This window comes from Scyliorhinus torazame, chromosome 5 (assembly GCF_047496885.1).
Source record: "Scyliorhinus torazame isolate Kashiwa2021f chromosome 5, sScyTor2.1, whole genome shotgun sequence".
NCBI lineage: Eukaryota > Metazoa > Chordata > Chondrichthyes > Carcharhiniformes > Scyliorhinidae > Scyliorhinus > Scyliorhinus torazame.
In genome coordinates, this window is record NC_092711.1 from 87,622,954 (window position 1) to 87,635,585 (window position 12,632).

The 12,632-nt window shown below is 48.5% G+C and overlaps 1 long non-coding RNA gene across 1 annotated transcript in view; it reads right to left on the bottom strand.

The window, feature by feature from the left end:
• Window positions 1–12,632, bottom strand: part of LOC140418809 (uncharacterized) — a 34,420-nt gene that overhangs the window by 3,384 nt on the left and 18,404 nt on the right. The window contains exon 3 of the long non-coding RNA XR_011945349.1: window positions 5,786–5,934. This is a non-coding gene — a long non-coding RNA (uncharacterized lncRNA). The remainder of the gene's footprint in view (window positions 1–5,785; window positions 5,935–12,632) is intronic.

Here is a 12,632-nt window from a genome sequence, read left to right on the forward strand (position 1 = left end):
TTACAGTCAGGGGAAAGAAAACAAACAGTCAGACAGTGCAGGGATCCCTCGTGGCCGTTCCCCTTCAAAACAAGTATACCGTTTTGGATGCTGTTGGGGGGGGATGACCTACCGGGGGAAGGCCCTAGCGGCCAGGTCTCTGGCACTGAGTCTGACTCTGGGGCTCAGAAGGGAAGGGGGGAGAATGGAAAAGCAATAGTAATAGGAGATTCAATGGTGAGGGGAATAGATAGGAGATTCTGTGGTCGCGAGCGAGACTCCCGGAAGGTATGTTGCCTCCTGGTTGCCAGGGCCAGGGATGTCTCGGATCATGTCTTCAGGATCCTTAAGGGGGAGGGGGAGCAGCCATAAGTCGTGGTGCACATTGGTACCAATGACGTAGGTAGGAAAAGGGGTGTGGAGGTGATAAACAAGTTTAGGGTGTTAGGCTGGAAGTTAAAAGCCAGGACAGACAGAGTTGTCATCTCTGGTTTGTTGCCGGTGCAACGTGATAGCGAGGCTAGGAATAGGGAGAGAGTGCAGTTGAACACGTGGCTGCAGGAATGGTCTAAGAGGGAGGGCTTCAGGTATTTGGATAATTGGAGCGCATTCTGGGGAAGGTGGGACCTGTACAAGCGGGACGGGTTGCATCTGAACCAGAGGGGCACCAATATCCTGGGAGGGAGGTTTTCTAGTACTCTTCGGGAGGGTTTAAACTAATTTGGCAGGGGAATGGGAACCGGATTTGTAGTCCAGCAACTAAGTTAGCCGATATTCAGGACGCCAAAGCGTGTAGTGAGGCAGTGGGGAAGGGAACACTGACAAAGGAGAGTACTTGCAGGCACGGAGATGGGTTGAAGTGTGTATACTTCAACGCAAGAAGCATCAGGAATAAGGTGGGTGAAGTTCAGGCATGGATCGGTACTTGGGACTACGATGTGGTGGCCATCACGGAAACTTGGATAGAAGAGGGGCAGAAATGGTTGTTGGAGGTCCCTGGTTCTCGATGTTTCAATAAGATTCGGGAGGGTGGTAAAAGAGGTGGGGGGGGGGGGGCTGGCATTGTTAATTAGAGATAGTATAACAGCTGCAGAAAGGCAGTTCGAGGAGTATCTACCTACTGAGGTAGTATGGGTTGAAGTCAGAAATAGGAAAGGAGCAGTCACCTTGTTGGGAGTTTTCTATATGCCCCCCAATAGTAGCAGAGATGTGGAGGAACAGATTGGGAAACGGATTTTGGAAAGGTGCAGAAGTCACAGGGTAATAGTCATGGGTGACTTCAACTTCCCAAACATTGAGTGGAAACTCTTTAGATCAAATAGTTTGGATGGGGTGGTGTTTGTGCAGTGTGTCCAGGAAGCTTTTCTAACACAGTACGTAGATTGTCCGACCAGAGGGGAGGCCATATTGGATTTGGTACTTGGTAATGAACCAGGGCAAGTGGCAGATTTAATAGTGGGGGAGCATTTTGGAGATAGTGACCACAATTCTGTGACTTTCACTGTAGTAATGGAGAGGGATAGGTGCGTGCAACAGGGCAAGGTTTACAATTGGGGGAAGGGTAAATACGATGTTGTCAGACAAGAACTGAAGTGCATAAGTTGGAAACATAGGCTGTCAGGGAAGGACAGAAGTGAAATGTGGAACTTGTTCAAGGAAAAGGTACTACGTGTCCTTGATATGTATGTCCCTGTCAGGCAGGGAAGAGATGGTCGAGTGAGGAAACCATGGTTGACAAGAGAGGTTGACTGTCTTGTCAAGAGGAAGAAGGAGACTTATGTAAGGCTGAGGAAACAAGGTTCAGACAGGGCGCTGGAGGGATACAAGATAGCCAGGAGGGAACTGAAGAAAGGGATTAGGAGAACTAAGAGAGGGCACGAACAATCTTTGGCGGGTAGGATCAAGGAAAACCCCAAGATGTTTTACACATATGTGAGAAATATGAGAATGACTAGAGCGAGGGTAGGTCTGATCAAGGATAGTAGCGGGAGATTGTGTATTGAGTCTGAAGAGATAGGAGAGGTCTTGAACGAGTACTTTTTTCAGTATTTACAAATGAGAGGGGCCATATTGTTGGAGAGGACAGTGTGAAACAGATTGGTAAGCTCGAGGAAATACTTGTTGGGAAGGAAGATGTGTTGGGCATTTTGAAAAACTTGAGGATAAACAAGTCCCCCGGGCCTGACGGGATATATCCAAGGATTCTATGGGAAGCAAGAGATTAAATTGCAGAGCCATTGACAATGATCTTTTCGTCCTCACTGTCAACAGGGGTGGTACCAGGGGATTGGAGAGTGGCGAATGCCGTGCCCCTGTTCAAAAACGGGAATAGGGATAACACTGGCAATTACAGGCCAGTTAGTCTTACTTCAGTGGTAGGCAAAGTAATGGAAGGTGTATTGAGGGATAGGATTTCTGAGCATCTGGAAAGACACTGCTTGATTAGGGATAGTCAGCACGGATTTGTGAGGGGTAGTTCTTGCCTTACAAGCCTTATTGAATTATTTGAGGAGATGACCAAGCATGTGGATGAAGGTAAAGCAGTGCATGTAGTGTACATGGATTTTAGTATGGCATTTGATAAGTTTCCTCATGGTAGGCTTATGCAGAAAGTAAGGAGGCATGGGATAGCGGGAAATTTGGCCAGTTGCATAATGAACTGGCTAACCGCTGGAAGTCAGAGAGTGGTGGTGGATGGCAAATATTCAGCCTGGATCCCAGTTGCCAGTGGCATACCGCAGGGATCAGTTCTGGGTCCTCTGCTGTTTGTGATTTTCATTAATGACTTGGATGAGGGAGTTGAAGGGTGGGTCAGTAAATTTGCAGACGATATGAAGATTGGTGGAGTTGTGTATCATGAGGAGGGCTGTTGTCGGCTGCAAATTGACATAGATAGGATGCAGAGCTGGGCTGAGAAGTGGCAGATGTAGTTTAACCCTGAAAAGTGTGAGGTTGCCCATTTTGGAAGGACAAATATGAATGCGGAATACAGGGTTAACGGTAGGGTTCTTGGCAATGTAGGGGAGCAGAGATCTTGGGGTCTATGTTCATAATCTTTGAAAGTTGCCACTCAAGTGGATAGAGCTGTGAAGAAGGCCTATGGTGTGCTAGCGTTCATTAACAGAGGGATTGAATTTAAGAGCCGTGCGGTGATGATGCAGCTGTACAAAACTTTGGTAAGGCCAAATTTGGAGTACTGTGTACAGTTCTGGTCACCTCATTTTAGGAAGGATGTGGAAGCTTTGGAAAAGGTGCAAAGGAGATTTACCAGGATGTTGCCTGGAATGGAGAGTATGTCATACGAGGAAAGGTTGAGGGTGCTAGGCCTTTACTCATTAGAACGGAGAAGGATGAGGGGTGACTTGATAGAGGTTTATAAGATGATCAGGGGAATAGATAGAGTAGTCAGTCAGAGACCATTTCCCCGGGTGGAACAAACCATTACAAGGGGACATAAATTTAAGGTGAATGGTGGAAGACATAGGGGGGATGTCAGAGGTAGGTTCTTTACCCAGAGAGTAGTGGGGGCATGGAATGCACTGCCTGTGGAAGTAGTTGAGTCGGAAACATTAGGAACCTTCAAGCGGCTATTGGACAGGTACATGGATCATGGTAGAATGATACAGTGTAGATTAATTTGTTCTTAAGGGCAGCACGGAAGCATTGTGGATAGCACAATAGCTCCTCAGCTCCAGGGTCCCAGGTTCGATTACGGCTTGGGTCACTGTCTGTGCAGAGTCTGCCCCGCCTCCCCGTGTGTGCGTGGGTTTCCTCCGGGTGCTCCGGTTTCCTCCCACAGTCCAAAGATGTGCAGGTTAGGTGGATTGGCCATGATAAATTGCCCTTAGTGTCCAAAATTGCCCTTAGTGTTGGGTGGGTTACTGGGTTATGGCGATAGGGTGGAGGTGTTGACCTTGGGTAGGGTGCTCTTTCCAAGAGCCGGTGCAGACACGATGGGCTGAGTGGCCTCCGTCTGCACTGTAAATTCTATGATAATCTATGATTAATCTAGGACAAAGGTTCGGCACAATATCGTGGGCCGAAGGGCCTGTTCTGTGCTGTATTTTTCTATGTTCTATGTTCTAACCTAGTGAACCTTCTCTTGACTGTCTCCAATGCCCGCATATCTTTCCTCAGGAAAGGGGACTAATGTTGTTCACAGTATTCCAAGTGTGGTCTAACTATTGCCTTGTATAATTCCAGCTGGACTTCTCTATTTTTATGCTGCATTCCCTTTGAAATAAAGGCCAACCTTCCATTTACCTTCCCAATGACCTGCTGAACCTGCACGCTAGCTTTTGTGATTTATGCCCGAGGACCCCCAGGCCCCTCTGTGCTGCAGTTTTCTGTAGTCTTTCTCACTTTGAATAATATTCAACTCCTTTATTCTTCCCATCAAAGTGCATACATTTTCGGTTTCCTACATTATATTCCATTTCTCAAGTTTTTGCCCACTCAACTAACCTGTTTATAGCCGTGTGTAGACTTCCCACCTATTTTTGTGTCATCCACAAAGTTTGCAAAAGTGCATTCGCTTCCCTCGTCCAAGTCATTAATATATATGGTAAATAACTGTGGCCCCAGTATGGATCCCAGCGGCACTCCGCTAGTTACGTTGCCATTCTGAAAATGCCCCCTTATCCCAATTTCCTGTCTTTTATAATAGTAATAATTATTGTCACAAGTAGGCTTCCATTAACATTGCAATGAAGTTACTGTGAAAACCCCCTGGTCGCCACACACCAACGCCTGTTCGGGTACACTGAGGGAGAATTCAGAATGTCCAATTCACCTAACAACCACGTCTTCGGGACTTGTGGGAGGAAACCAGAGCACCTGGAGGAAACCCACGGAGACACGGGGAGAACGTGCATTATCATGGTCAGTTTCCCAACACTATGAGCTCTTATCTTATTATGTAGCCGGTTGTGTGGTACCTTATCAAACACTTTTTGGAAATCCAAGTGTACTAGATCTACTGGCTCCCCATCATCTATCCTGCTTGTTACCACCTCAAAAATTTCTAAAAATGTTTCAAACATGATTTCCCCTTCATGAAGCCATGCTGACTCTGTTTGATGATATTATGCTTTTCAAAATGTTCTGCTATTACATCCTTTATAATGGGCTCTTAACATTTTCCCGATGACAGATGTTAAGTTTATTGGCCTATCGTTATTGTTTTTTGTCTCCCTCCTTTATTAAATAACGATGTTGCATTAGCAGTTTTCCAATCCTTCGGGACTTGTCAAGAATTTGACCAGGACATCCACTATCTCTGCAGCTACTTCCTTTACTATCCTGGGATGCAACCCATCAGGCCAGGAACATAGCAGACTTTTGCTCCATTCGTTTCCAGAATACTTTTTCTCCGGTCTAGTTATTGTGTTTATTGCCTTCCCCTTTTGCCTTTGATTATTTAGTATTTGTGGAATGCTATTCCTGTCTCCTACCGTGAAGACTGACTCACAGTATTTATTTAACTCCTCTGCCATTTCCTGACTCCCCATTATTCTTTCCGCAGTCTCATTCTCTCAGGAACCGACGTCCACTTCAGTGCCTCTCTTCATTTTTAAGAATTTAAGGAAACTCTTGCTGTCCATTTCTATATTACTTCCTAGTTTATCCTCATGGTATATGTCCTCCCTGTTTTTGCTCATCTACTGTTTTTTTTCTGAAAACTTCCCCAAACCTCTGGGAATATATTTGCCAAGATACGTTTTGACTTTGAGTTTAACACTATCTTTAACTTGGCAGAGCTGCCTCACAGACTAGTTAAGCAACAACCTGACATAGTCATACTCACAGAATCATACCTTACAGACAATGTTCCAGACAGCACTGTTACCATTCCTGGGTATGTCCTGTTTCACCGGTCGGACAGATCCAGCAGAGGCAGCGGCACAGTGGTATACATTCAGGAAGGAGATGCCCTAGGAGTCCTCAACATGGGCTCTGTTGAGAACATGAAGACAACATGAAGTCCCACGGCTTCAGGTTAAATATGGGCAATGTACCGGCCACCATCCGCTGATTACAATGTACCGGCCACCATCCGCTGATGAATGATGTACGCCTCCATGTTGAACACCACTTGGAGGAAGCACTGAGGGTGGCAAGGGAGCAGATTATGCTCTGGGAAGGGTACTTCAATGTCCATCACTAAGAGTGTCTTGGTAGTACCACCACAGACCGAGCTGGCCGGGCCCTAAAGGACATAGCCGCTAGACTGGGACTGCAGCAGGTGGTGAGGGGACCAACAAGAGGGAAAAGCATACTTGACCTCATCCTCACCAATCTGCCTGCTGCAGATGCATCTGTCCATGACAGTATCAGTAGAAGTGGCCACCGCACAGTCCTTGTGGTGACAAAGTCCCGTCTTCACATTGAGGATATTATCTCCATCGTGTTGTGTGGCACTACCACTGTGCTAAATGGGATAGACTTCGAACAGATCTTGAAACTCAAAACTGGGCATCTAGGAGGCTATGTGGGCCATCAGCAGCAGCAGAATTGTATTCAACCACAACCTGCCACCCTCATGGCCACCACTCTACCATTACCACCAAGCCAGGGGATCAACACTGATTCTATGAAGAGTGCAGGAGAACATGCCAGGAACAACATTAGACATACCAAAAAATGAGGTGTCAATCTGGTGAAGCTACAACACAGGACGTCTTGTGTGCCAAACAGCATAAGCAGCAAGTAATAGACAGAGCTAAACGGTTCCATAACGAACACATCAGATCCAAACTCTGCAGTTCTGCCACATCCAGTCACGTATGGTTGTGGACAATTAAACAATTCACTGGAGGAGGAGGCTCCACAAATATCCCCATCCTCAATGATGGAGGAGCCAAGCACATATGTGCAAAAGGCAAGGCTGAGGTATTTGCAACAATCATCAGCCAGAAGTACCGACTGGATGATCCATCTCAGTCTCTTTCGGAGGTCACCAGCATTACAGATGTCAGTCTTCAGTCGAGAAATTCACTCCACGTGATATGAAGAAACGGCTGAAGGCACTGGATACTGCAAAGGCTTTAGGCTCTGACAATGTAGGGACAATAGTACTGATAACTTGTGCTCCTGAACTTGCCGCACCCCTAGCCAAGCTGTCCCAGCACAGCTAGAACACTGGCATCTACACTGTCGAAAATTGCCCAGGCGTGTCCTGTACACAACATGACAAATGCAACCCAGCCAATTATCACACTGTCAATCTACTCTCCATGATCAGCAAAGTGATGGAAGGAGTCATCAGTAGTGCGATCAAGTGGCACTTACTCAGTAATACCCTTCTCTCGGATGCTCGGTTTGGGTTCCGCCAGGGTCAATCTGCTCCTAACCTCATTGCAACCTTGGTTCAAACATGGACACAAGAGCTGAATGTGAGAGGTGAGAATAACTGCCCTTGACATCAAGGCAGTATTTGATAGAGTATGGCATCAAGGAGCCCTAGGTAAACTGGAGTCAATGGGAATCAGGGGAAAAACTCTCCACTTACTGGAGTCATATCTGGCACAAAGGAAATTGGTCGTGGTGTTTGGAGGTCAATCATCTCAGCTCCAGGACATCACTGCAGGAGTCCCTCAGGGTAGTGTCCTAGGCCCAATCATCTTCGAATCCAGGTCCACAGGTCATTATCCTGGGTATCTGGATCATTAGTCCAGCGACAAGACCACTACGCCACCATCTCCCCTATACACCGCCTCTGAAACTGGGATAACTGAGTGAATCGCTTCTCACACATGAAGCAAATGAATGGTCTCTCCCCAGTGTGAACCCACTGGTGATTCAGCAGGGTGGATGACTGAGTGAATCTCTCCCCACACACAGAGCAGTGAATGGTCTCTTCCCGGTGTAATCTGGTGTTTCAGCAGGCTGAATGATTGAGCGAATCCCTTCCCAGACACGGAGCAGGTGAATGGTCTCTCCCCGGTGTGAATTCAGTGGTGTTTCAGTAGGCTAAATGAGTGAGTCACTTCCCGCACACGGAGCAGGTGAATAGCCTCTCCCCACTTTGAATTCGCCGGTGAGTCAGCAAAAGCTTGTTACTTTTAAAGCTCTTTTCCCAGCTGGAGCATTTAAACGGCCTCAAGTCAGAGTGAAGAAGTCGGTTTGAACTGAGGTCAGTTAGTTGACAATCCCTTCTCACAAATAGAGCAGATGAACAGTTTCTCGCTGGTGCGAGTTCTCTGGTGTTTATGTAAGTTGGATAGCTGAGTGAATCCTTGACCACATTCTGAGCAGATGAATGGCCTCCCCCGGTGTGACTCCATTGATGAATTTCCAGCACAGACAGGGATCTGAATCTCTTCCCACAATCCCCACATTTCCATGGTTTCTCCATGGTGCCAGTGTCCTTGTGTCTGTCCAGATTGGCTTCAAGAAGACCACCATCATACACCGGTGCCAAAGAAGAACCAGGCAGCGTGCCTCAACGACTACCATCCGGTGGCCCTGACTTCAGTCATAATGAAGTACTTCGATAGGTTGATCATGAAGCGCATCACCTCCATACTCCCAGAACGCCTTGATCCACTGCAATTCGCATACCGCCACAACCGGTCCACAGCAGATGCCATTTCTCTGGCCCTACACTCATCCCTAGAGCATCTCGACAGCAAGGACTCTGACATCAGACTCCTATTTATTTACTACATATCCGCCTTCAACACCATAATCCCAGCCAAGCTCATATCAAAGCTCCAAAACCAACAGTCTATCCCTCAATGCCAGCAAAACTAAAGAGCTGGTCATTGACTGCAGGAAGCAAAGTACTGTACACACACCCCTGTCAGCATCAACGGGGCCGAGGTGGAGATGGTTAGCAGTTTCAAATTCCGATGGGTGCACATCTCAAAAAATCTGTCCTGGTCCACCCATGTTGATGCTACCACCAAGAAAGCACAACAGCGCCTAAACTTCCTCAGGAAACTAAGGAAATTCAGCATGTCCACATTTAGTCTTGCCAACCTTTGCAGATGCACCATAGAAAGCATCCTATCTGGCTGCATCACAGCCTTGTATGGGAACTGCTCGGCCCAAGATCGCAAGAAACTTCAGAGAGTCGTGAACATAGCTCAGTCCATCACACAAACCTGCCTCCCATCTATTGACTCCATCTACACCTCTCATGGCCTGGGGAAAGCGGGCAGCATAATCAAAGACCCCTCCCACCCGGCTTACTCACTCTTCCAACATCTTCCATCGGGCAGGAGATACAGAAGGCTGAGAACACGCACGGAGAGACTCAAAAACAGCTCCTTCCCGCTGTTTTTTTTAAATAAACATTTTCTTGAGGTATTTTTTGGTGTTGTAACAACAAAATAAACAATGTACATGAAACTATATACATAGTGCAAAAGCCGTCACCCGCCCTTACAGGTCCCACCTTTAATAACCCCCTACTTTAAGCTAAACTAACCCCCCCCCCCCCCCCCCCCAACCTTCTGCTGGTGATCAATTTTCCACGAAGAAGTCGACGAACGGTTGCCACCTCCGGGTGAACCCTAACATAGACCCTCTCAAGGCGAACTTGATTTTCTCCAAACAGGAAGCTAGCCATGTCCGATAGCCAGGTCTCTGACTTCGGGGGCTTTGAGTCCCTCCAAGCTAATAATATCCGTTTCCGGGCAACCAGGGAAGCAAAGGCCAGAACGTCTGCCTCTTTCTCCTTCTGGATTCCTGGGTCTTCTGACATTCCGAAAATCGCCCCCTCTGGACTCAATGCCACCCTTGTTTTAAACACCGTGGACATAGCATCTGCAAACCCCTGCCAAAATACCCTAAGCTTCAGACATGTCCAGAACATGTGGACATGGTTTGCTGGTCCTCCCGCACATTTTGCACACCTGTCTCCCACCCCAGAAATCTGCTCATCCGGGCCACTGTCATGTGAGCCCGACTGAACGAACTTGAATTGTATCAGGCTGAGCCTGGCACATGTTGTGGACGCGTTGATTCTACTCAACGTGTCTGCCCATAGACCATCCTCTATCTCTCCTCCTAGCTCCTTCTCCCACTTGCGCTTCAGCTCCTTGGTCTGCATCTCCTCTGACCCCATAAGTTCCTTGTAAATGTCAGAGACGCTCCCTTCACCTACCCACCCTCTGGAAACTACCCTGTCCTGAATTCCCCTTAGCGGTAGGAGCAGGAAGGTTGACACCTCTTTACGTAGGAAGTCCCGCACCTGCAGATACCTGAATTCGTATCCCCTCGCCAACCCAAACTTCTCCTCCAGTGCCCTCATACTCGGAAAGCTCTCCTCTATAAACATATCCCCCATCCTCTCAATCCCTGCTCTCCGCCATATCCGCAACCCCCCCATCCATACTTCCCGGGGCAAACCGTTGATTATTACAGATTGGGGACCAGACCGATGCTCCCTCTGCTCCCACATGTCTCCTCCATTGCCCCCAGACTCTCAGGGCCACCACCACCACAGGGCTGGTGGAGTATCGTGCCAATGGGAATGACAGAGGCACAGTTACCAATGCCCCCAGACTGGTGCCCTTGCATGAAGCCACCTCCATACGCTCCCATGCCCACCCCTCCCCCACCACCCACTTCCTGATCATGGCTATATTCGCTGCCCAGTAATAGTTACTAAAATTTGGCAGCGCCAGCCCGCCCTCTCCCCGACTCCGCTCAAGTATTACCTTCCTCACTCGTGGGGTCTTGCCAGTGATCACTTTGTTGACCCGTTTAAAAAAGGACCGCGGAATAAAAATTGGGAGACATTGAAACGCGAACAGGAATCTTGGGAGGACTGTCATCTTCACCGTCTGCACCCTCCCAGCCAGTGACGACGGAACCGCGTCCCACTTTCGGAAATCATCCTTCATTTGGTCTACTCGCCGGGCCAAATTTAATTAATGCATCCGGTCTCATTCCCGCGCCTCTTTGATGGTTAAGTACCTAAAGCTTCCCCCTACTAATCTAAACGACAGCTCCCCCAATCGCCTCTCCTGTCCCCTTGTCTGGACCACAAACATCTCACTTTTCCCCATATTTAACTTGTACCCCGAAAACCAGCTAAATTCCCCTAGAATACTCATAATTTCTTCCATCCCCTCTATTGAGTCCGATATATACAGAAGCAGGTCGTCTGCATAGAGCGAGACTCTGTGCTCCACGCCCCCCCCCCCCCCTCCCGGAACAGCCCCTTCCAGCCCCTTGAGGCTTTCAGAGCAATCGCCAGTGGCTCTTTTGCCAGCGCAAACAACAGTGGGGAAAGGGGGCATCTCTGTCTCGCCCCTCTGTGCAGACTAAAATAGTCCGATGTCGTCCTATTCATCCATACACTTGCCACAGGAGCCTTATACAGCAACCTGACCCAGTCAATAAAACCCTGCCCAAATCCAAACCGTCCCAGTACCTCCCACAGATAATCCCATCAAAGATGACCTGATCAAAGGCCTTTTCTACATCCATTGCGATCACTACCTCCAACTCCCTACCTTCCGGGGGAATCATGATCACGTTTAACAACCTTCTTACATTGGCCACCAACTGCCTACCCTTAACAAACCTCGTCTGGCCCTCCCCAATAATGTCAGGAACTCAATCCTCAATCCCGGAGGACAAAATTTTGGCCAGCAATTTGGCATCTACATTCAACAGGGAGGTCGGCCTATAGGATCCACACAGCTCCGGGTTCTTGTCCCGCTTAAGGATCAGCGAAATCGTGGCCTGTGACAACATCGGGGGCAGCACCCCTCTTTCCTTTATCTCATTGAACATCCTCAACAACACCGGCCCCAATATCCCAGAGAACCTTTTATAAAACTCCACTGGGTACCCGTCCGGCCCCAGGGCTTTACCTGACTGCATGGCCTTCAATCCCTCCACTATCTCTTCCAGCCCGATCGGGGCCCCCAGCCCTTCTACCACCTCCCTGTCCACCTTTGGGAAATTCAGCCCCTCCAAGAAGTGCCTCATCCTCTCCGGCCCCGTAGGGGGTTCTGACCTATACAGCCTACTGTAGAAATACCTGAACGCCTTACTCACCCCTGCTGAATCTCCAACCAGGTTCCCATCTCCGCCATTTACTTTCCCTATCTCCCTGGCTGCCTCCCTCTTTCTAAGCTGCTGTGCACGCATTCTACTGGCCTTCTCTCCATACCCAGAGATCGCCCCCCTCGCCTTTCTCAGCTGCACCACCACCCTCCCTGTGGTTAACAAGCCAGACTCCGATGTAGCCTCTGCAATTCCCTTAAAAGCCCTGCCTCTGGGGTCTCCGTATACCTCCTATTGATCTGTAGTATCTCCTTTACCAGTCGGCCCGTCTCTGCCCTGTCCACCTTCTCCCTCTGGGTCCGTAACAAGATCAGCTCCCCTCTGACCACTGCCTTCATTGCTTCCTAGACCATCGCTGCTTAAATTTTCCCCGTGTCGTTGACCTGCAGGTAATTCTGAATACATTTCCTCAGCCGCTTGCACACCCCTTCGTCGGCCAAAAGTCCCACATCCAACCTCCAGTGCAGGCGCTGGTTACTGTCTTTACTAACCTGCAGGTCAACCCAGTGTGGAGCATGGTCTGCGACTGTGATCGCCGAGTACCCCGTGTCCACCACCCCTGTCAATAAGGCCTTACTCACCTACTCAAAAACAAAGAAATCAATCCGGGAGTACACTCTATGCAC